The 22,609-nt window shown below is 40.8% G+C and overlaps 1 long non-coding RNA gene across 1 annotated transcript; it reads left to right on the top strand.

Moving 5' to 3' along the window:
* The first annotated feature begins 231 nt into the window (after positions 1-231).
* LOC139829182 (uncharacterized) lies at positions 232-4,554 on the top strand. Its single transcript, XR_011741540.1, has 4 exons — positions 232-327; positions 1,189-1,290; positions 2,529-2,618; positions 4,399-4,554. It is a non-coding gene; the product is annotated as an uncharacterized lncRNA (long non-coding RNA).
* The last annotated feature ends 18,055 nt before the right edge of the window (positions 4,555-22,609 follow it).

Here is a 22,609-nt window from a genome sequence, read left to right as displayed (position 1 = left end):
CTCCTGGTACCAACTGCACTCCAGAGAAATGACATCAAATACCCTGGTACAGAATTTTACTTCTGCTGCTCAGCTTCATGGTGTGTGGAAGCTGGTCCTGGCTCTCAAAAATCTCCCAGTATTAGGTTGCCTGTCTGCCTTGTAATTGCTTTTGCAGCTTTGCAGGAAGAACAGAGTGGCTCCGCTTCAAGCTGCATCTGAACCTCCAGCACCCATCCAGGGCAGAACCAACTTCCTGAGTGGCCACAGCACATGAAGAGCCAAATTTGCAGGGGACAGATGGTCCCCGAGAAGTGCAGAGGAAAAGCACTGAAGGAAGGAGCCAACGTGAGTAAAGGTGGGACTCTAGGTACTGTCTTTGATGCACTTTCAAAAGAGACCCACAAGGTCATGGAGAGCCGGACCAACTCAGACATGCAACCCAGTGAAGAAGGGAGAGACATTCAGGTAGATACTATGTTCCCCAGAATACCACAGTCCCCTATTCTTTCATCTCTAAATGACAGAGAAACAAACACAAGCAGAGAACAAGAAAGTGCCTTTCAAAATAGCTGGTTTATTTAAAAAAAAAAAAAAAAAAGAAAAAAAAAAAGAAAAATTATAGTCTTAGACAAAAGCAAAAACTAAAAGCCACCATGAAAGGGCAGGACAAGACAGGTAAACAGGCTTCTAGTAGTATAAGTCAATGCCTTGTGAACAGAGAGATGCTGGAAAGAATATCTGAGATGTAAATAGAATTTAGTAACTTTGCAAGCAATCCAGGAACTGAGCATTTAGACCTAGAGATTTTAATTAATAAAACTGTAAATCTATAACACTGATGTCAATAATGTAGAACTATTGTTTTCCAGGTTTGGAAGTCCAGATAAATTATTTGGTTACTTTCTAACAAAAGAGAGAATCTGTTGCTGCCTGACAGGATGTGGCACTAAATTAGTGGGTGGAAACAGCAGCAAAAGCTCTTTTCAGAGTCCGGCTTCTATGCAGATGTTTCTTAAAGCTGAATAAATATCTCCAGAAAGGGTGCCTTGGTTTTGTGTGTTAGGACACCGGCCCACACCACTCAAGCTACTAGATCTTTTTGATACCAATTCTGGCAGTTTTCTCTTCTGGATCTCCAGTGTTTCACGTGTAACACAATGTCAGTCACCAGCAAACTAAGGGAAATTTATGGTACTGTTCCTTCAGGTGTTGCCCAAGATGTGGTAGAATCCATCACCTATTGCAGAGGACCTACCAGGCAGCTCTTACCCCACTACGAATGGCCAAAATGAACTGACAGGAGTCCAGGTATTATATCCTTATGAAGAACTTTTAAAGAAAATTATGAAATTGGTTTTGCCCAATTTTCAGGCTAATTTTGGCTTACTGATCCCCGATGGCCTTGAGTGTGTCCCTCTAGAGAACAACTTCCCCCATCTGCTCACAGCGTGAAACCAGGCAGGAGGGCAGCACAGGTGATGTGTCCTCCAGTCCAAAATGGTTCTCAAGACAAAAAAGCAGAGGAATTTATGGTGAGGAAAGGCAGAAAGAGAGGAGGATTATGTCTAGGCAAAGGCATCATAATATTGTAAATACTGTGAGCAGCAAATGTAGCTGCTAAAAGGCATTATGGACAAAAGACCTGGGGAATTACAGCATATAACAACCAGTGCTCCTCCAGCAAAGCACCTTCTCTCCCATCAGTGCAACACAAGCTGTTACAAGCACGTGTACTCGGAGGCAATCAGCCCTTCGTGCTTTCTTTTACACAGCTTTAAATGCTGTTAGAAGTATTTCTGTCGTTTACTGCTACTCAATAAAGTTTTATCTTGTGAAAGTCATGATTTATTTACTCCATCTCACAGAACAGACATGTGCACTCTCCCACATCAGCCCCCCTTTACCAGATTCATAAAATGTGTTAACAATTCATTTAAAATTCATATACAAGCCTAGTACAGTTCCTTCACAAAGCTGCACCAAGTAATATAAAGCAGCACGTGCCCTGCCATATGGCACACTGTCAGTGTACGCTCTTAAGGTCTCCCTCAGCTGTACACACTTCAGTGTGCTTTTGTAATTGCTCTCGTGTCCAAGCAGCCAAACAGCATCTTTCCATTTTCTAGTTATCACCCAGCTTTTGCTAATTTTCCTTCCCAACTATCAGAAGAACACAGGTTGTGAGGTTTAGAGAGGAGCTGCTCAAGAGTTTATCTCCAGCCTTCTAGTTTATCAACTGCCTGTTTAACAGGGGGCTTTCACCTGCTCAAAGGAGATGTAGCTTTTTGCTGGTCTGTGTGAGTTATGCAAGCAAAAAAGTAAGGTGAGAATCAAAATGAGGGTTTCTATCCCTGTGTGCCCTGCTGGGGAAATCATCTTTGCCTGTAGTTCTTCTAACAGTCCTCCTTCTGAAAGGTGCAATCATAGTGTGGCTTCAGTGACCTTTCACTAATGGCTGTGAAATATCTCTGGTTATTCCCTTTCCCCAGTATATTCAGTTTTACTGCAGCGTACCTGCTCACACCACTGCTCTTTTCCTTTTCCAGCATCAAGGGACCCTGGCTCTGAAGCTGAACAAGGAACATCTCACCTCCAGGCTCCTCACAGCAAGATGCACCACTTTCAACCTCATCCAGGTAAAGAAGACTTATGAGAACACAACACCAGACTTTGTCATCCTCTGGTATCTCTTAATTTTTGCATAATTTCCAAGCCAGCAAGAAGTGAGGGATCTGCAATGTCCCTGCAGTGTGCTTTTTCCTTCTCGTCCTATTTTAAGAAGGCCGTACACTGGGAAAAACAGCCTAATGTTTGTGAATTCCAGAGGGAAAACCATTGGCAATTTTGTGCCCATCTAAACAGTAATTATACAATTTCGGGGTGTCAATTTTAGGTCCCAAGTGTGTGTTTCAGGCCCTAACTGTCCTTCAAAAGAGCCACCAGCTGGGCAGCTCTGCTCTGTGTGGAGTTAGGAAGAGTCCTTGCTGCATTCCTCATGATGTTGCTACACACATTTGTGCAATATTTGGCTTATTTGTGCAACATAATTAATGAAACATGTCTCATTGGCACCAGCATCCCTAGGGACCCTAAAGCAAATGGGAGCCTTTGTAGCCTTAGAGGGTCTTAAAAGCAGAAAATATTTACCACAAGTTTATTAAACCAAGCTTTACTGGTAATAAATTAGCAGCCTGTAGACATGTCTGTTTCTTGAGGATCTGACATTAATCTTTTAGAAAAATACAGTAACGATTTACAATTTTCATAGCGCCTTTCAATCTTTCCATTCACAAGCTGCTGATAAACTTTGCTGCCAAAACTTTTAAGTTTGGTAAGGTGTCCATTCCTAAGGCAGGGACTCCTGTCCATATGTAATTCTCAGGAAGTCCATCAAATTCATCAAGTCTGATATAGTGCTTACAGGCACATGTGAGCAAAACCCCACACGTAACACCATCACGTTACTCCTTTTCCCATAGCCACTGGTGTGTGACACTGGACGTATTTTAAAGACATTGACTCAGAGCGTCAGTAATTGTGCTGGGGCTGGCTGATGGGTCCATTCTGTCCCTACATCTGCAGTTTAGGTTATGTGACCCTACCGTGCTGTTTCAAAACCACAAAACACTGTGGCAGGGGGGATGTGTTTACAGATTTGCACACCCCTTACACTGCACCATTGTATGGTAAATTATATTGGAGGCTCTCCTGAGCTCATTAACAAAAGCCCATTGTTTGAGGGTGTTATATATCCCACGTGCTCTGCCTGGGAGTTATATTTGTGTCATGAAAGTGTTGGCGAGTTCACGAGAACTGTTTTCTAGTATTTCTGTTTGGATTTTTAACGACATTTGTGCAGGTGCACAGCTTAAAAAAAAAAGGGGGGGGGGTGCTCTTTCCTCAATCTACAGAGTTGTTCCAAAATTCAGCTGTAACAACAGCTATTCCCAGTGATAATTTTTAGCAGTGATCTTAAAATTTTGCGTCGCATCATCTAGTATTATTCAGTTTTATTTATTAGGGGTGTGTTTGAATATCTTTCCATTAAATAGCATATATAGGTAGGAGATAGCTTGTACAGTTCAGTGACAGTTAAATCAAGTCCAAGGCAATTGCACTTAAGGATGTGTTTAGATATTGATATGCTCATCTTTTCAGTGTAAATGCTCTCTTAATAAATGATTAAGTTTTATTGCAAGATCAAGCCTTATGTGCCAGGCAGTGTATTCCTCCCTGTATTTGACACAACCTGATAACTACTCAAAAGGTCTAAAATCTGTGAACTGAACCGTGGCATCAGTGACTGCGGCATCATGGCAGAAAGGGCTTAGAGTGTTCTTGCCCCGTTACACCTTTCCCAGTTCCTATCCCAAGCTGGCTCTCCATCCTTTGGTTTTTGTGGATGTGTGTTTTAAGGCTGGATCAGATCCCTGAACTGGATGACAGACGGATTTCACAACTAGATGGGCCAGCACAGGAAGGACTGTGGTGCATGGAACAAGCAATGTGGAAGGAGTCCTGGATTGCCAGAAACCACAATTGCCTCAAAACTCGCCGTACCATGAATCCACAGATAAGGTTAGTCATAGACCGAGACGTGCAGCTGATGACCAGCCCCATGGGAGAATGGCTTCCCAGCAGCGTTGTGCAAGGGGCTGATACTCTGTCTTCCTAAATCCTGCAGGGCTGAAGCTTATTTGGACAACAAACAAGGCCTGGTTGGAGTTCACCATACAGGATTGTCCCTCTGATATAATTCAGCTGTGTATGTATTTCGTTGCAAAGAAAATATATCTATGACTTCTATGAGGTTCCTTCATCAGTGCCCATTACATTAGTGCTAAATGTTTGTTTGACTTGTACGTGTTAAAAGAAGTGCATTGGGCAGGATTCTGAATAAATGCAAATCAGAGGTGGATCGTCTAAAATATTTGGAGTTATAGGCACAAGCAGGATTCAAGCCAAGCCACTTGTCCTAGTTTCTGTCACAAACACTAAGTCTTTATAAATCATTAATTTCCCAGACTGTTTATTATCCAGGGGAAGTAACAAAACAGTAGTATCACATAACACATCCTAAGAATGCCTTGTTCATTTTAAGAGCAAATAAAACTAAATAGCACCAAGTTGTTAGCGATGCAGCCTAAGAGATCAAGTAGTAACACAAAAAGGGGACCTTGAACAGGCTAAGGCTGCAAAATAAATGGAGAAAATTATTAAAAAAAAAAAAAAAGAGGTTGGAGAAGAGTGACTTCACATAGACTATCTTCATGTAGATATTCTTTGTTCACTATCACGTGGAAATGGTTCTTGTGTATTACATGGCGGGGCTTTCATGAGGACACCACTGCAGTGCTATTAGAGTGCGAATGGTTTCCACAGCTGCTCTCTCAGCCGCCTTTCTCACAGGAATAATCTAACACCTATTCTCAGGCAGAGAACAGAGCAGAGCCACCCTTTCAAAAAATAATCATCAAAATTAATTACACCGTCGAGAAAGCAAACTTTTTGTTGTTTTTTAGCACAGCCCCTCCTCTAATGTGTTTGTCATATGTCACCCAGGAGCCTCTTGTGATGAAGGAACAACGTTAATTCCCATCTGAAGATGAGGCAGAGTGAGAGTGATGTTTCTCTTTGCTGTGACTTCACGGCAGTTCACCTTCCCGCACAGCACCCGCTCCAGATCCTGCACTGGGGAGAGGATGCTACAGCCAAGGCACGAAAATTCAATCGTGCACCTTGTTCCAAAATATCATGGCAGGGTTGCAAGCAGGAAGAGGAGAGTTAGATAAAATAGGTGGAAATTCTAATTTATTTGGTAAGCTTTCAATGGATAGTGGTGACAGCTGAGAAGTGTGCAGTTATTTATTCCTTGCAGGTTTGCCAATGCAACAGTGCCAGAAACCGGGCTGGTTTGGTACTGTTGAACCTCACCAGCACAAAACATATTGGCTTTTTGTCAATTTAGCTTCAATCAATTTGCAGTTTTGCTAGTAAAAAGTCCTTTTCTGGCCAGCATTACTGAGTTTATATTGAGCTGGCATTTTTGCTGGCCTTATTTATCAGTAAAGTATCATACTTCTAAAAGTGATGTTAGCAAAACCGTAATCCAGGCCTCACACGTTATTTTGGTCCAGATGTTATTTATTTTCTTCTCTTAAGGTTCCAAAATACCATATATTTACAGTTGCCTTTAAAGTTATTGTTAGTTACAAAATATTAGAAACATAGTTTCATCTATAAAATGCATAATTAAATTAATCTTTACCATGCTTACTTTACATTACACAGGAAACATTTTCATCTGATGAATACCATGGACACATAATTAGTACTTTATACCATAAACTAGATTATAACTTACACTGTCCACCCTGACTCCAAAACTCCTTGCAGATTTTAATTAAAATGCTGTGCATTATTTGATGAAAGCATTTGAATTCAATTATTATTATTCAGTATGGATTTGTGCCTTTATATAGGTTAGATGTGGTAGTAGTTTTAAACCAGAAGTTTAGTGGAAGTCTCAAATTAGGCATTTGCTTTTATATTTAGGCATCTACCACATTTAAAATGCTGAACATCTGAGTTTTCTAGCTGAGGTTTGCCCAAGGTAGGGTTTAGTGGGAATCAAGACTGGAATATAAAAGGAAAGGGAAACTAAATCTGAGGTATTTCTGAATTTCAATGGCAATTGGGCATCTGACCCGCTCAGACTCTTTTGAAGGCCTTTTTACATGTCTGTCTGTACCTTTCGATGCCTAAATACCTTTCAAATCTGGCAGGACACTTTGAATAAATGTTTAACAGTAAACCCAATAAAATCCCCTTGTTCTCTTTGATTTGTTCTTTCCACTGCCTGAGAAAGTTGTAGATATTTTTCGCACGACACATCCCTTGAAGCAGATCCGCCCTTTTTAATTTTGGCTGAAGATAAGTTAGACGTGGTTACAATTTAAAGACGTTTTATAAACGGGACCCTGGAATTAGCCACGTGGTTCTATATTTAGGCATCTCCCAGATTCAAACAGGGGACGCGTGGCCGGGGATGGATCTCGCGCGGCTCCTCGCTCGGGCCAGGCGCAGGGGCAGGCCATTCATCCTCCTATTACAGGCCATTCCTGTGTTTATACCATCTTGTTTAGCTTACTCCTAATGCACATCCTAAGACGTACCTCTAATACACATCCTAAGACATGTTTATGAAAATTCTTTATAAGCAAAATATTTTACTTCCATTGAGTAAGTTCAGATACAGAACAGCCTCAGCACTACAGGCTGGGTCCACTGCTCTCTTGCTCTCTCCCTGTGCATCTTTTATTTAAAAATTCAGCCTTCAGCCCACCCACCTTACCACAGCAAGACCCAATAAATTGTAACATATGGATTCCCGGCCAATCTTGTGCTGTTCTTGCTAACATGTTTGCAAGCAGTAATTATTCTTCAGAAGATTAAATACTACTTAGAGCTGCAGAAGGTAAGTTGTTAGCTGGAGAACGAGCAACTGGGCTTTGGACTTATTTGGGGTTTAATTCTTTAAATGCTTCTTCAGAGCAGATGCTGTAGCCTTTTATGAAGCACATATTCCCAAGGTGTGATCTTCCACTGTCCGCTAATTGGGAAATCTGTTACATCGAATGGGCTCCAATCAATGGCATAATTGAACTGGCTGAACATCGAAACCATGCCTCAGTCTTTAAAAGATTTTGAACATTTACAGAGCCCCCTGATTCAGTTTGTGGGTGCTCAGCACTTCTGGAAATCAGGCAATAAGCTTTTAAAGATTAAACAATAGCTGGACTCCAGCAGGAAGTAAAATCATTTAAAATTTGAAGAGACACACATAAAAAGGGGACATGACATTCAAGATATATTTTATTATGTTAGACAGCAGATTCATAGGAAATGCTTTTTCAGTGCAGTGATTTATTGTACTGTGGGACTCATGGCCACCGACACAAGGATTTTAAAAGTTTCATGCATAGACTGGATGACAGAACTATCTTTGTTTAACTGTTATTGCTAATGGCATTTCTGGAAGGGTTGCTTAACGTCAGGTTCAGGGTCTAATCTATACTCTGATTTTCAGGTTAAGACAAAACCTAATGCAGTGGCTGATTATCTTGCACAGTCTTTTACACCATCTTCCCTGAGCATCAGATGATATCCAGTATCAAAAGTGGTTATTGAATGAGACGGGCATCTCCTCCTCCCCCTAGTTTACTCCCACATAGTAATTTCCACCCTCCTAAAATCAAGTTTTGGTGTTCGGACCCTGCAGGAAGGGTACTGTGCAAATGCCTTGCAGAGTCTGTTTCTAGAAGATAGAGGTGATGAGCTCTATAAGCACAGCAATAACCAGCTACTTAGATAAACATTTTCTTCCCTGGACGTTATGGTTTGTCCCTAGAGTCTTATTCCACCCAAGTCTGATCTCACATGCCCTATCTCAGATTTATCAGGATTCAGGTGGGTGCTACTTCCACACCACTGAACTCAGCCTTCTCCTGCATTATTTATGTTTATTCTTTCCTGGGAAAAAACAAACAAACAAACAAACAAACAAACAAAAAACCCATGCTTTTTAAACTCATAAATATAATGAATCAAAGGCAATTTGGCAAATCTCTTTTATGGCTAGAGGCCCACTGTGGATCTGCCCACTTAGTTAAAGTCAATCTTGCTGAGGAATCTTTCTACCTCTGAAGAATCTGTCACTTGGAGCCAATCGATCATGGAGACATCCCATATTTCCCCAACACCAGAATACAGGTTTCTTTCTATTTGATCGTTACTTCACTTCCCGCCATCTATCTCCCTTGAGAATTCTTTTCCTTATTTCTAAGACCTCTTCCAAACTGTATCTCCACAATATATTTATCTGTTGTGATCATCGGACTAAAACCAGAAAGAGACTGAAGCTCTTATTCCCAGCAGGCTGAAATCTTATTTCCCATGCCTGTTTTATTCACATATCATTGACAGTATGTGGAAAACTGAATATGCACTGGGTTTGGATTAATAAATTTAATATAAGAGTGAGATAAGCACAGCATTATGCTTCCTAGGTATTTGGAGAAAAAAAAATAGCTTAAATTACTCCAAAAGCTCCAAAATAATCTGAAAGTCCTCTGAGATTTATATATATATATATATATATATATATAGGTATGTATATACACATACACACTGGAGATATATATATATACTGGAGATACATATATATACTGGAAATGTCCTGTTTACTTTCTAGGGGCTTGTGACCTTAGGGCGAACCCCCCAGAGACCCTACGTTTTCAAGCTTTTCTTTATTATTACATGTTTTAAGATTACTTTACAGATCTGCAGAAGAAAGGCTTCTCTTACAACCATTTGTTTCTCTAGGAACTTCAGTTCTAAATGAAACATCGGATTTCGTGGGAGTTAGTAACCTGAAGCTGAACAGTTCATATCAAGAAAACGCTTGATGTGAACATTGAGTGCTCTGAATAGTAGTCATTCATTTTCAGAAGGGCCATCAGCTGGCTATGTAATAGTAGATTCCCAGAATTATGGAAGTTTGCATAAATATCTCCTCAAACAGGCACTAGTGAATTAAAACTTCTCTTTTCTTGCGTATGCATGGATGGAGCTTCTGTAATATTTAACAGATATAATTACTTGTAGAGCTTGGTTAAATAAAATCAGTTTTTCTTGGTTAAATGTTGGAGGTAGGGAAAGTGTAGCTGATGGGGCACCAGGGGCAGAGCCTCAGCTCTGACTTGTTACCCTGCAGCTGTGGGTGCCCATTGAGACCGTGCCCATTGCCACCCACCCCATTGCCACCCACCCCATTGCCACCCACCCCATTGCACCCAAGGAACAAGCCAGAGGCTGGAGGATACAGGTGGGAGAAGATGCTGTTCTCTGGCGATGGAGTCACAGCTCAAAGGAAGAGTTGGATATCCTTAGGATTTATGAAGACTGAACAGGCAAATTTATAGATTGTTTTTGTCCTTCCCCTCTTGTATTACAGTAGTGTGCTTTGGCTAGGCTGGGTGCTTGCGGGCTAGTAAATCAGCACCTTCAGGATTTTTCATTAGCATGAATTCATTGCAGAGCTATGGCAGAAACTGGAGAGAGGCTGCAACACCCCCCTCCCGGGACAAGCAACCCTGGTGTTTGTGCTGTGACATGACCAAGCTTTTCCTTGTTCCATGAAGTTTCACGTCCTTCTTAAGTCTTTATCTGTATGAAGGCTTATTTTGGAGTCACTGCTCCTGATTAATTCTCTGTAAATACCTAAATATTTGAAAAGCTGCTTAACCTTGGGGAAAACCCCCAGTGATTCATTGCAAAGTGGGGGACAGCGTATTTTGAAAGGAAAAGAAGTTATGCCTGTACTATACAAATCCACGACTCGAGCTAAATCCACTCTATCCCAGGAAACTCTATCCTGAGTTACTCATTCAGAGCATTTATTCCAAGAGGCTGTTTGTTTGTGTACGGCTGCCCCAGGCTATTGCAGCAAAATTCCTCGTGCTGAAGCAACTCCATTCATAGAGGTAGGGCCTGAAATAATACACAGCGAGGCAACATGTGGTTCATCAGTATTAGCCAGTAACTGCAGATGTAAACCCCAATCTGAATTCAGTTATCTTTACACATCACCCTAGTTATGCAATTAAAAAAAGAGAGAAACAAAGCTGGAGGGAGAAATTCCCATCGTTTATATACACTGTGCATTCAACAGACCTCCTGTTTTTCTGGAAGAGCTACAGAACACATTAATTGAGCTTCAGGGTGGCTGATAATTACATAATTGCAGACTAATTTCCACTTTCCTAGAGGTGAAGATACATAGGTGGAAAAAACAAAACTAAACCAACCCTGTACAGCCTTCTCAAAAGTAGAAATCACTCCTGCATACACAAGCCCTGATCCTGTGCTAGTAAGAACCCGACAAAAGGGAGAGACCTGGCTGGTGCAGGTGTTGCGGATGGCCCATGGCTGTGTGGTCCAGCCCCACACATTTCCCCTTCTCGCTGGATGGACCCACAAGCATTTTTTGTGGTTGTGGTCCGAGAAAATTATCCAGCTGAGCTAGCAACTTTTTTTTTGCTGGATTATTTTTCAGCCAGCGCAGCATAAAAAGAACAAAAGAGAGGTGGGAGCAGAGGCCGTTTTAGCCATGATGTTTTTTAGTACAGATGCTCAAATGTCATAAAACTAAACTGGGAGGCTTTGGCTCTGTGAAGATTAAAACCCTATCTAAAGACAGGCTGCCACCATCCTGCCTCTTCCCATTCCTGGCTGGAAATAGGGATGGCAGAAGTAGGCTCATCCCAAACTGTAACTTCACTCTGAGAGAAAACACCAGGTCTCCTGATTGTAAACCACTTGGTCTTTGTCATCTTCTGTTTAAACAGTCCTGAGCATACTGACTGCCCAAAATCAATAGCAAGGGGGGAAATGAGGGTGACACACTGCTTGTGGTCATTGTAGGTGGCAATACCACTTCTGAGAGAAGCATCAGCATTCAAAATACAAGCTATTCAGCCTTGATTTCACCATTGCTCACGCTGAGGTCAGACAACCACTCTCTCATGAAGCCATCTGGAGAACCAGCATTCAGTGGGTGAGGTTGTGCCACCTCAGCACCAGGTTCTTCTGTCACTGCGTCATACGGAGGTAACACCCCGCACCTTGATGATCAGGTCTTTCAACCCCCAGGCAAAGACTTCATACTTTCCTTGGCATGGTTGTAGGGAGGATAAATATACGTGTGTTTCTTAAGACTGAGATGGTCTCTGAAGGCCTGAGTTCTTCCTAACCTTTTGCTTTCCCCAAAATAATAACAAAATATTTCTCAGCCATCTTAAAACCTATTGGCAAGCCTATAGCTTCAGACTCAAATGGCAACTTGAAAAGGTTTGTAGCAAACAAGTCTGCAAGTGTATTTAGTGTATGAAAAATGATTTTCTAAAAAACATACAAGATGTTCTATTTCACCTAATTTTCTGTATTGATTTGTGGCATCATCTTCTTCCTTCTCCTTTTCTTCTTTTAATGCATTTCTATTTCTTCCACACACACAAAAACCCTGTTTCTTTTACAAAACAGAACAAAGAAGTTTTCCTTCCCAATCAGTAATTTTGTTTTCTTTTGTAATTGTAAAAAGAAACTCCTGAAAAATCAATATATTGTTGCCAAGTCATACACAATCGGGAATGGAGCAAGCTTAGTAAATAAAGGAAATTGCGATTTTTTTCCTCTCTTTGGTCACCTTTAGTACACACGAGGTGACTGCCAATCTCTCCAGTGCTTCTGGTCTGCTCCCCTGCCCATTCTATCCTCCCTTCTCCCTGAAAATTTAACAGTTAATCTCAGGGATGAAAAGAGAAGTTTGAAAAGAATTGTTCTTGGAGTCCAAATTCCTGATGTCCTAAATTACAACAACCCCCACCCCACCCCTTGAAGTAATCTGACCCCTCTCAATTAACTAGCCCAGAGATAAAGATTGCTCATGCTCAAGTTGTCACATAACACCAGGCTTAGAAATTGGAAAATCTCAAGTAAGAGACAGATACCTTTTCGGCTGTATCAATACTTTCAACATACATCAATATTTAGATACAATTTACTCCCTTGATGTGCAAAATTGAGTGAATTTATGCACCTAAACCTAACAAGAAGGGCTTCTTGTCGAATAACCACTTTAATTAAAATGTATAAGAGAGCATTTACTAGCTGAAGCTTTGAGAGAGCTAGGAGCTGCTTTTTTGAAGGCACAACTGTCATCTGCAAAATATACACACAGAGTTTTGAAGCTCAGATGTGAGCTGCTTACAAATCCAAGAGAGGCAGAAAAAGATGTTTTACCAACTTGATTTGCACCTGCAATTAAACAGACACACAAGCCAGGCTAATTTACACTGAAACTTAATTGCAAGCATAAATCTTATGTATACAAATGACATATAAATAAAACCTCTCCTAGATATCCGTGATCTGCTACACAAAGGAGCCAAGAGTCCCATATCTCTCCTTTTTTTTCATAGTTCTAGCTCTCACTTTGGGACACAGAATTACTTTGACGCATTTGTCTTCTTCCCTGAAAATACCTTACTGTGGGATGTCAAAAAAATAAATCAGGATCAAATTTGTCCTGGAGTACCTTTAAACAGAGATGCTGTTAACAATTAATCAGCAAAAAGAGTGTGTGGAAACACAAGCACACGGGCTACAATTTATTAACTGTAATTCCAGCTTGTTTGAACAGCCTGTAAAGGTGCTTTGCTGCTCTTGAGGTTTTGTGGAGGGAGCCAGGATGGAGTGTTATAAGGAATGGATCTAGGGATTATAGATTTGCTGAGGCCATCTTTATCATCTAGACAATGTTTCATGTGTGGAAGGCACTTGAGACCTCAGTGGACCTGCATTTTTGATGTGAGTGGCAAGTTTTTGATGAAGCACAAAAGAGAAGGTGAAAAAAAAAGAACAAACCCAACCCAAATTGGCTGTTTCCCCTGAAAATATCTCTCACGTAGCAACTTATTTCCATATAAACTTGAATGTTTGGGGGCTTTTGAGACGCCTGGATAAGGAGATCAAATGAAGCTAAGATGTAGAAGGGTCAAAAGAGCTAAAGTCACTTTATACCTGGACCAGAACAGAGCACCCTCTCAATAACGTTGCTGTCTTCATGGAGGCAAATGTTGAAACACGACCGGGGATTTTGAGGGGTGAATTTTAATTTTCGTTTTGTCACATGGCTGGTCACTGAAGAGGCTGCTGGATTTTATTTTTCTCTTCCACAAAATGTATTCTCTAGGTTTTTCCTACTTGAGTTATGAGTCTGCTGTTATTCTGATAAGCCTGTTTATGGTGTGACCTACTTAATCAGGGCTCGGGTGGCTGGAGGCTCACAGTGGTGCAAAGACTAAAGGCCACAAACAGGAAAAGATATCATATGAAAAAAAAAGTTTTCAGGCTTTTGTCCTTTATATACTGCAAGGTGTCAAGCACTGAACCAGCGCCGAGACCATTGTTCAACCAACTGCTCTTTTCAAATGGAAATGTCTGCAAAAGCCATGTCAGCAAAAGGAATTCTTTGCTTAAACTGCGGCTCCTAGCTTATGTCCTACAATAAAACCTGAGGCCTGTTAGTCCATACTTAGGACTTGTTACTAGGTTTTAAAGCTCCTTTCAGGCACAGTTTTAGCCTAATCTGGCTGTATTGCTACCACGTGCAAGATTATGAAGCTGCAAGGTTATATTGCCTTTGACTTGTGAATGTGTGTCAGAAGTCTGGTTTATACTTTCCACCAGTGCAATTGTCCTTTAAAAAATATCTTTCTACAGAAGGCACTGGAGGGATACAGGACTATCTACATCCCCACAGGAAACAGGACCAAGGGTTTCCAAAGGTCTGTTGATTTTTTCAGCTTTCTTGCTCTGAAGATTTATTTCCTTTGAAGTGTCTCAAATAGGGTAGTATCCAATTATATTTGTAATCCCAATCTAATTTAATCAGGGACTCCAATTATAGCTGATCTGTTTCTTAATCTAGTTAAAGTCTGCAGAGTAGACTGCACCTTAGCTAACATAACTAAATTAACATTAAAGTTGTTGAACACTTGTAATCAGGGATAACTAAGTTACAGCCAGAACTAGCTGAAAAGTGGGAGGTTTGCAAGGGAAAGGGGCTGATCTGCATTTAGTGTCCAGACCTTGCATCAGTTCCACTTGCAGCTAACTCTCTGCCAAGCTTCTAATTATAAGGGGTCTTTAAAAGTACTTTTGGGCTGAGCCAGATACAACAACTATTTTAGCTTTATCTAGTTGTTTTCTTCCTCTCAAATGCTTCATCCAAGCTCCTCCAGCAGCGGGCTCAGGACCACTAATGCTGTACCACTTACACAAGTGCATCATCTTGAAACTTTGGAGCAAGTGGCCCAGAAGCTGCTGGGCATCTTACCTGCTTATCACGTGGCCGTGGCACATCTGGAACAACCATACACCCAGGTCTTGCACAAATCCATCCTCACTTGCGCACCTCTATCAAAAAGCCTTCCCCAAAGAGCTTCCATGCAGTCATGGCACACATGGGTGATCCACCGTGGTTATGATGCATTGTTTATACTGCTACAGGAAATAATCAGACAGTGTTAAGGGTCTTGTAGGTATAAAAGCAGACAGATTGGAAAAGAGCTGTAAGGAGAACTGTACAGTGATAGCTCTGCTGGTCAGTTTTGCTGCATCACAGGGCGCTTTAGAAAAGACCTCACTCTAGTTAACTAATCAATGTTAAAACCAAGAGGTCTTAAAACATTTTGATCAGTCAGTGTGGATGAAACAACTGAGCTTTGCAGGTGGGTTGTGGGTTTTCCTTTTGGTGGTTTGGGCTTTTTATTAAATTACAGCAGAATGGGCTGGCTGGAGAGACCTTGGCCAAAAAAAACAGCAAAGGTGTCCTGTTGTGTTTAATCATACTTGGGTGAAGCTGTTAAATTTAATTAGTTCTATCGCAAGTGAGAGTTGCTCAGTTTCAATATATTTACCCACCAATTCCAGGCTCTCTCTTTCAGTTTCTAGGGCTGACTTAAGCTGCCTTGACTAAAGTCTGTTTTAACTACTTTGGGAGACAATGTATGAACTAACACTCAACAATCATTTCCTTTGTTTGAAGAGAAAATTGAGTAGCAACAACGTCTCCTGCTGAAAGTGGTGTCTGACAGCAGGAGCGCCTTGTAGAAAATGTCAGTCTACCCTGGTTTGGCCTAAATTTTCTAATCTGACTTAGGACTTCTTTAGAAAGGCATACACATTCTCTTAAATACACTTACATGGCTACATGGCTATACAGCATCCAAACTGAATAAACACCCCGGGTTTTATAGTATTATAACAGTAGATTGATTTTTTGGTTATGAATCTTGTTGTGTAAAGAAATGAAAATGCAATTTTTTAGTTGTCCAATCTAAGTAGAGGTACTGAATAATATCAAAGTGTAGCCTTAACTTCAGTGGGCTCATTCTGTGGTGGCCCTTCAGCATCTGTATGAAAAGCCAGACAAAATCCCTTTAATCATTAATTCAAAAGAATGGTATGGGAGATTTCATCAAAACTGGAGATACGCGTTTAAATCAAAGAATTCCTTTAAAGAATAATACTTACGGCAGACAGAACATGCTACTATCTTTGAGTCTTGGTCAAGAATTGATCTGTGGGACAGTTTGAATGAGGAGAAGGAAGGGATCACTTTCTTCCAAACTTTACTTTTAGTACAAGATTCACAAATTATGAAAATAGGATACTACTCAGAGTAAATTGTATAGATGTTCAAGAGTGATCATATCATTATATCCTCTCCATTTCCTTCCTAATTCCTGGCATAAAGAGTAGAGTACTAAAATGGGTCATTTAAAATATTTCAGTCATCATTCTGTAATCAGGCTTAGATTAAAAAAAAAAAAAAAAAATTATAGGTTTCTGTCCTTTTTTATTTCAGATTCTCACTGGGATAATTTTGTGCTGATTTCACTCTATTCGAGTTTGAAGTGTTAATGTTTTGGTTTGATTTTTCCCTCTTGCCTTCCAACCATAACAGCTGAAGATGAGGGGGTTGGGGATTTTCCATTTGTTAATTTTTGTTATTTTTTTAACTAAAAGCTGAGCTATCAAAGACCAGATGACACCTCCAAAACCTGCTAATGCTCTGGATCTCCACTAACAATTGGTTGTCAGTCCTTCATTAGGTATGGCATGAACCAAATCCACCCACGTGGAAACTAGCCAAGTTTAGGATGGGGATAAAACTGATAATAGTAATTGGAAAAACTGCTGTAGCAAAAGAAAGTTAATTAGGTCTACAATGTAAAGAAAAAAAAGAAAATCTTATTAATCATAGTCATGAAAGCAGAAAACGAGAGCTAATTTTGCTAAGTAAAAGACCCCTGCTAAGTGGTATTTTGACATCTGAAAATAATTCAATTTCGATCTTGGTTCTTCACTGACATGAACAAGGAAATTCATAACTCTCCCTCGGAGCTGCTGTTTCAAGCCGTCTCTGCACAGACTCTTGCAGACCGCCCGAGCCCAGCGAGCAGTTCTTTCGTGCAACCACCATGACCTGGGAAGAGACCTTTTGGAACCAAGCTCAGTCCTTTGCTAGGACAGGCAACGTTTCAGGTGTCTTTCATGAGCTGCTTTTTAGGAAAACGTAATGGCACACTGTATTGACAAATTGATTATGAAGCAATACTACATGCAATTAAATGGTGGTTATCTGAGATGATAAGGATACAGGGGAGGTTGTCCTAACTTGTTACCTACTAAGCGGTATGTAGTATTGCCATCTGATTAAATATTTCACCATCACCTTCAGATATGGTTTGGTATTAACTTAAAAAATTATACCTCATAATCAAAACCCATTAGACTAGTTCCTAAATATGAAGGAGATTTCCCATCAGCAAATGTCAGCCCTGACACTTTGGAGATGGGCTGAGGCTCACAGCAGTGACCCTGAGACTCCCTCACACCACTGCTGGCTCTATGTCTCCCTTGTAAAAAGGGACAATAATCAGACATCTCCAAAGGCTCCATTACAGCTTAGTGCTAAAAAAAAGGTTTGTGTACCTTGTCTGGAAGGAAACGATCTCACAGGATTCCTGTTACTATCTGTGATGTATCATTTGGTCATGAAATTCAGTAAAGACACCGCAATGACAAGTGACACCTCTAGTCTTATGTTTATTCAGAAGCAAGTAAGTGTTTGAACATGAACAAATACTACAGAGCAGGGGAATGCTATTCACTTAACACACAATTAATCCATTCCTTAACATACTTGGTTTGTATTCTTGGGCAAAGCCGGATCTCTCATTCTCCAGACTGCATCTGCTGTCTAATACCAGATATTACATGAGGACACTTTTCATGCTGGGAGAAATAGAACTGAATAGTGTTTACTCTTGACTAGATGAAACACTTGGGCATTTTAACAAACCAGAGATTTGTTTGTTTACCTGCCTAGCCCACATGCCTCTCATTCCTCCTGGCTGGGGAGCTAGTTGGTGGTTCTTTCAAAAAGTTACAATTCCTAGGTTATTCCTTCGCACACTTGGGAGAGCTAAGGCTTGAAATTAAGTCACTTCCTGCATCTTCCGTCAGATGCATCTTTGGTAAAACACAGCTCAGAACTCATGGGAATCAGAGGTCCACCAGTTGCACTAGCAGTACCATTATGAAAGTGGTACTTCCATAGCATTTATAAACCCCTAGAATTGGCAGCATTGTCAGCCTCAGTACAAGAGGTTGCATTTACAAGACAGAGGCTAAATATGACTTTTTACTTGTTACACACTCATACTGTAATGGAGTTGTGAGGATCTTGCCACCCCAAAACTCCTCTTCCATGCTTCAGTCCCATCATCAATGGCTAAATATTGTTCTTAAAACATAATAATGCAAAATCATGTGTTCTCTTCACAGCAATCCCTGCTAACAGAGCTGGAGAGAACAGTGAGCGTGGGGCAACCAGATGACAAAGCAGAGTCACAACCACTAAGGCAACAGGGCTTGCTCCCGTCAGAAAGATTCAAAACAATAAAAGTGGCTGCTCACACTTAACAGCTAGTTAGTAATTAATAACAGTTCTTTGATGTTGTTACATCGACATTGTTTGTTTAGTGATGGGAGGAAAATATGAAGCTCTGTTAATACCTTTGTTGCAACTCATTACTGTTTTGCTTGATATTTTGGCTCTTAAACATTTAGGTCTGAGTGTTCAAGGGAGATCAGTGTCTAAATCCCTTTAGGATGTTAAAAAAAATTAGCGTCAAGTATATAAAACCTAGAAGGAAATTCAGGAGAGTTTCTAAATGTAACCTAAAGCTTATTCATGGACAGGTGTGCCCCTTTATTATATTGGCCAGCAAACACATATGAAGTAGGACCACTGCTCTAGTGAGGGTGGATGTGTTTGTATTAACAATTCCCACACGGAAGGTACTTAAGCTATATTGTGGCTCTATTAACTGCAGCTGTACTAAAAGCATCGCTAGGTCAAGATGCAAGTTGTTCCCTGAGCAGTGGGCTGAGGAAGCCTGTTTTAAACATCTGTGCTCCATCGTTCTCTCACTCCTTGGCGTTTTCCCTGCTTGGTCCAATGTCCCCAGCCTGTTTGGGTGGCTGCTGTCAGCATGTGTGTGCAGATCTGAAGCGACAATTTGGCTGATGGGTCACCAGTGTGAATGTTCTACATCGCTTGCTGGCTGCCATGTGAATGAGATCTGAAGCACAATTCTTTCTTTCAATGAGAACATGAATTTAGATCTTTATTCCTTACTCAGATGCTGATTTTCACACAATTTGCACTAGCTCAAGTATGTGAAACTGTTCTGCTACTATCAGGTTTGACTGAAATGGGTAGTGGGTTCGAAAGTCATTTGGAAGATGGATGGATGGATGGATGGATAGATGGACCATGTAACCCTTAATTTCTTATAAAGTTGGAAAAAAATACGTCCCTTATCTACCATAGTTGTAAAGGAATAAGAAAACTGTGTCCTGATACTGGATTTAGTTAGCGTCTAGTCTGGAGGAGTCATAAGTACTTATCGACATGAAATTTAACGTACTTTTTAATCACTTCTGAATTTTAATGTATGTGTCTTTGCATTCACTCTTGATTAACTGGCCCAACAATTAATGTTAATTACCCTGATTTACATTGCCTACAGAGCTATGGTCCACCTCATATCAACAAACATGAGGCTTCCTACACATGTTCTAACAGAGTAACATTCAAGTCACCCTCCATGTTGCGGAGATAAGCCCTGAGCGCTGACACTGGGAGATTTATCTTGTGACGAACTGCAGTAAGGTACAGGGGGAAGAACACGGAAAGTGAACTGGTGTGCCTCAAAGTTTATTAAGGCTTCTCTTCCCCTCTCCAAGCTATAAAGTTGTATGTAGCGCAGTACAACTTGCGAAAGGTATTTTTATTCACATTTAAATTCTGAATTTTGAAAAGGGATGAACTAAGTTTTAAATTTGTGTGTTTTTTCCAGCAATAAACTGAGTTGGTCAAAGTAGGACAGCACAGAATATAAGATAATGCTCTTTACCTTGGTGAGGTTAAGTGTGCATAGGAGATGCGTATACAAACATGTGTATATACATATTATATATCTCCCCACAAACATACTTATCAGATTTTCCATAGTCATGATAGCTTTGCAATGACATTCCTGCAGACAGGAATCTCCCAGCCTGGGCAGCGCTGCGGTTCCTGCCGCCGTGTCTCGCGGCAACGAGCTCCACGTGCTCCCAACGCGCCGCGTTAGCGACGTTCCCTTTGCTCAGCGTGGCGGGTGGGGCTGGGCCGCTGTTGGCAGGATGCCTATCCAGAGCGATGCCTCGGCTCTGCTGCTGGCAGAAGGTCGTCCTCTGGACTTTTCTTAAAAAAATAAATCAATGTCAAGCCCGAAAAGGAAGCCTGCTATTCTTCAAATCCAGAAGCTGTAATCACGCTAATCCGTATGATTGTGCTGAAGCCAAGTAGCGTGCCTTTTGCATATGATGTAATCATTCAGGGTTAGCCTATTTATATCCACCACGGGCTGGGAACACCTTCCCAGAAAAATAGAATCAGGACAGTTTTCCCTTGGTCACATTCCTCCTCTTCCTCTCTGTATTTTTTGGTCAGTTGTGTTCTTTCTCCTACTTTTGCTGTCTTTACAGCCTTAAATACAGCAATGTCCTTTGCTCTTTTTTTTTCATTTTAAACTAACACTTTTGACGCATTCTATTCTTTCAGTGTGCTAGAGCCATAGGGAGTGAAATCCCAGTCCTCTGAAATCAATACAAAAACTTCCATTGATTTCATATAATATATTCTTTTAAATTCAGTACAAATGCTCCACATGAGTTGTCCATTCGAAATATGGATCTACTGTACCGGGATGTCTGTCTCTCAGCTTGATACATAAAACAGCATGTTTAATAAATTCGCTGGTGTGGGTTGGTAGCATTATGTGTAATAAATGAAAATCTCTTGGTTATACTGAGCATATCAAGTGTAAAAGGAGAGAATTCATCAATGTAAATATCTATCTGTGGATCAATTGGTATCAATCTTATTTAACAGTCTATTTCCTCAGGACACACTTTGGAAACAAAGAGCATTTCAAACTGCTGGTTAAACAAACAAAAATATAGAAGCTCTTTGGGCAACATGGGGGTGGAATAATCGCCAGATAAAATGGTCAGAGTTATTTTAAATACCTGTTAATCTCTTCTATTTAATATTAGTAAACAGAGTTGCTCTTGATGTAACATGTCCATTAAAGTGTATCAAGTGTGAGGTCTGTAAAGCCTTTATTTGCTTGCAGAGGAAAGGGCAAGGAAAGCGGTCTGAAAAACAAAATTTGTCCCACCTTCCATGTTCAATAATTGTCCAAGGAGGAGGGTGATAGATTCTGCTTGGCAAGTTTTTTTTTTTTCTAAGATTTTTCTTATCCTTAGCTAAATAAAACACCTTAAGAGACACTATAAAAACAAAACCAAACCCAAAGAGGATATATAACTAATTAGATCATGATGCGCTGTTTACTTTGGTCTACAATGTTCAGATCTTTCCATGGCTGTCCCATGCAAACTACAGCTCCCCCATCTTCAAGCACCACACACACATACACAAAAAGATGATTCTGGGTAATTCCATGGACACTTGGCATAACTGTGTTCACAGGCACAAACTTTAGAATATGAATGTTGTACAAACCCCGGGGTTTTTGCAAAGTAAAAATGTTAGTAAAGTAACTGATAAAATGTGTAAAAAGTGTGTTGTGCAATGCTCTGTGGCAATTGCGTGGCCCCATTAGGCACCATTGCTTCCTCCCTCCACCTTCCTGCTGTCTAGTAAGATTTGGGTTTTCCACGCTACATCACCCTTCCGACACCCCTCCACAATCTCGGCTGGATGTTTATCTTCACAGCAGCTCTGCAGCGAGGGCAATGGCATCCTCAGGTTACAAGTGGGAAACTGAGGCACAAACCCGGGTAAATTGTTTACTGACGAATGCAATGGTTAAGTGTGTATTGAGGCTGACTTTGGCTGAACCTACATCTTCTAAATCCTTACTCAGTGCTTTGCTCCTCCAAATCAACAAAATCATCTCTTCACCTTATCAACCTCTCCAATGTCTTCTAGCAACCCATTTCATTTTTCATAGATAGATCTAGGAGCAGAGGTGTGTCCTACATGAAAACAAAAAGCATTCATGTCTCCCTGAAAGATTTTGCAATCTGCACCTCTATATATGCAAGAAGCCTCACATTTTTGCTTAGGCAATGTCCAGCTGGCTTCCGTAGGGATGGGAGGAGGAGAAGTGACTGCTCTGTAACACTCGGGGGGTTTACAGCAACGTAAATCCAAGCCTAAGCTGGGCTGGGTCATGCGACCCCATCCAGCCACATGGACTCTACCTCCAGTGTGGCACCAAACCCTATGGGCCACCCAGCTGGGGCTTCTGGAGGAGGCTTTAAATGTGGTGCGTTATCACATGGAACCCGACAGCAGAAGAGGGGACTACAAATGAAAATGATTCCACTATATAGTTACAGTCAACTTAGTACA

This window comes from Patagioenas fasciata, chromosome 16 (assembly GCF_037038585.1).
Source record: "Patagioenas fasciata isolate bPatFas1 chromosome 16, bPatFas1.hap1, whole genome shotgun sequence".
Taxonomy (NCBI): Eukaryota; Metazoa; Chordata; class Aves; order Columbiformes; family Columbidae; genus Patagioenas; species Patagioenas fasciata.
Note: the sequence above shows the minus strand (reverse complement) of the source record. Positions and strands in the feature narration are given on the sequence as shown.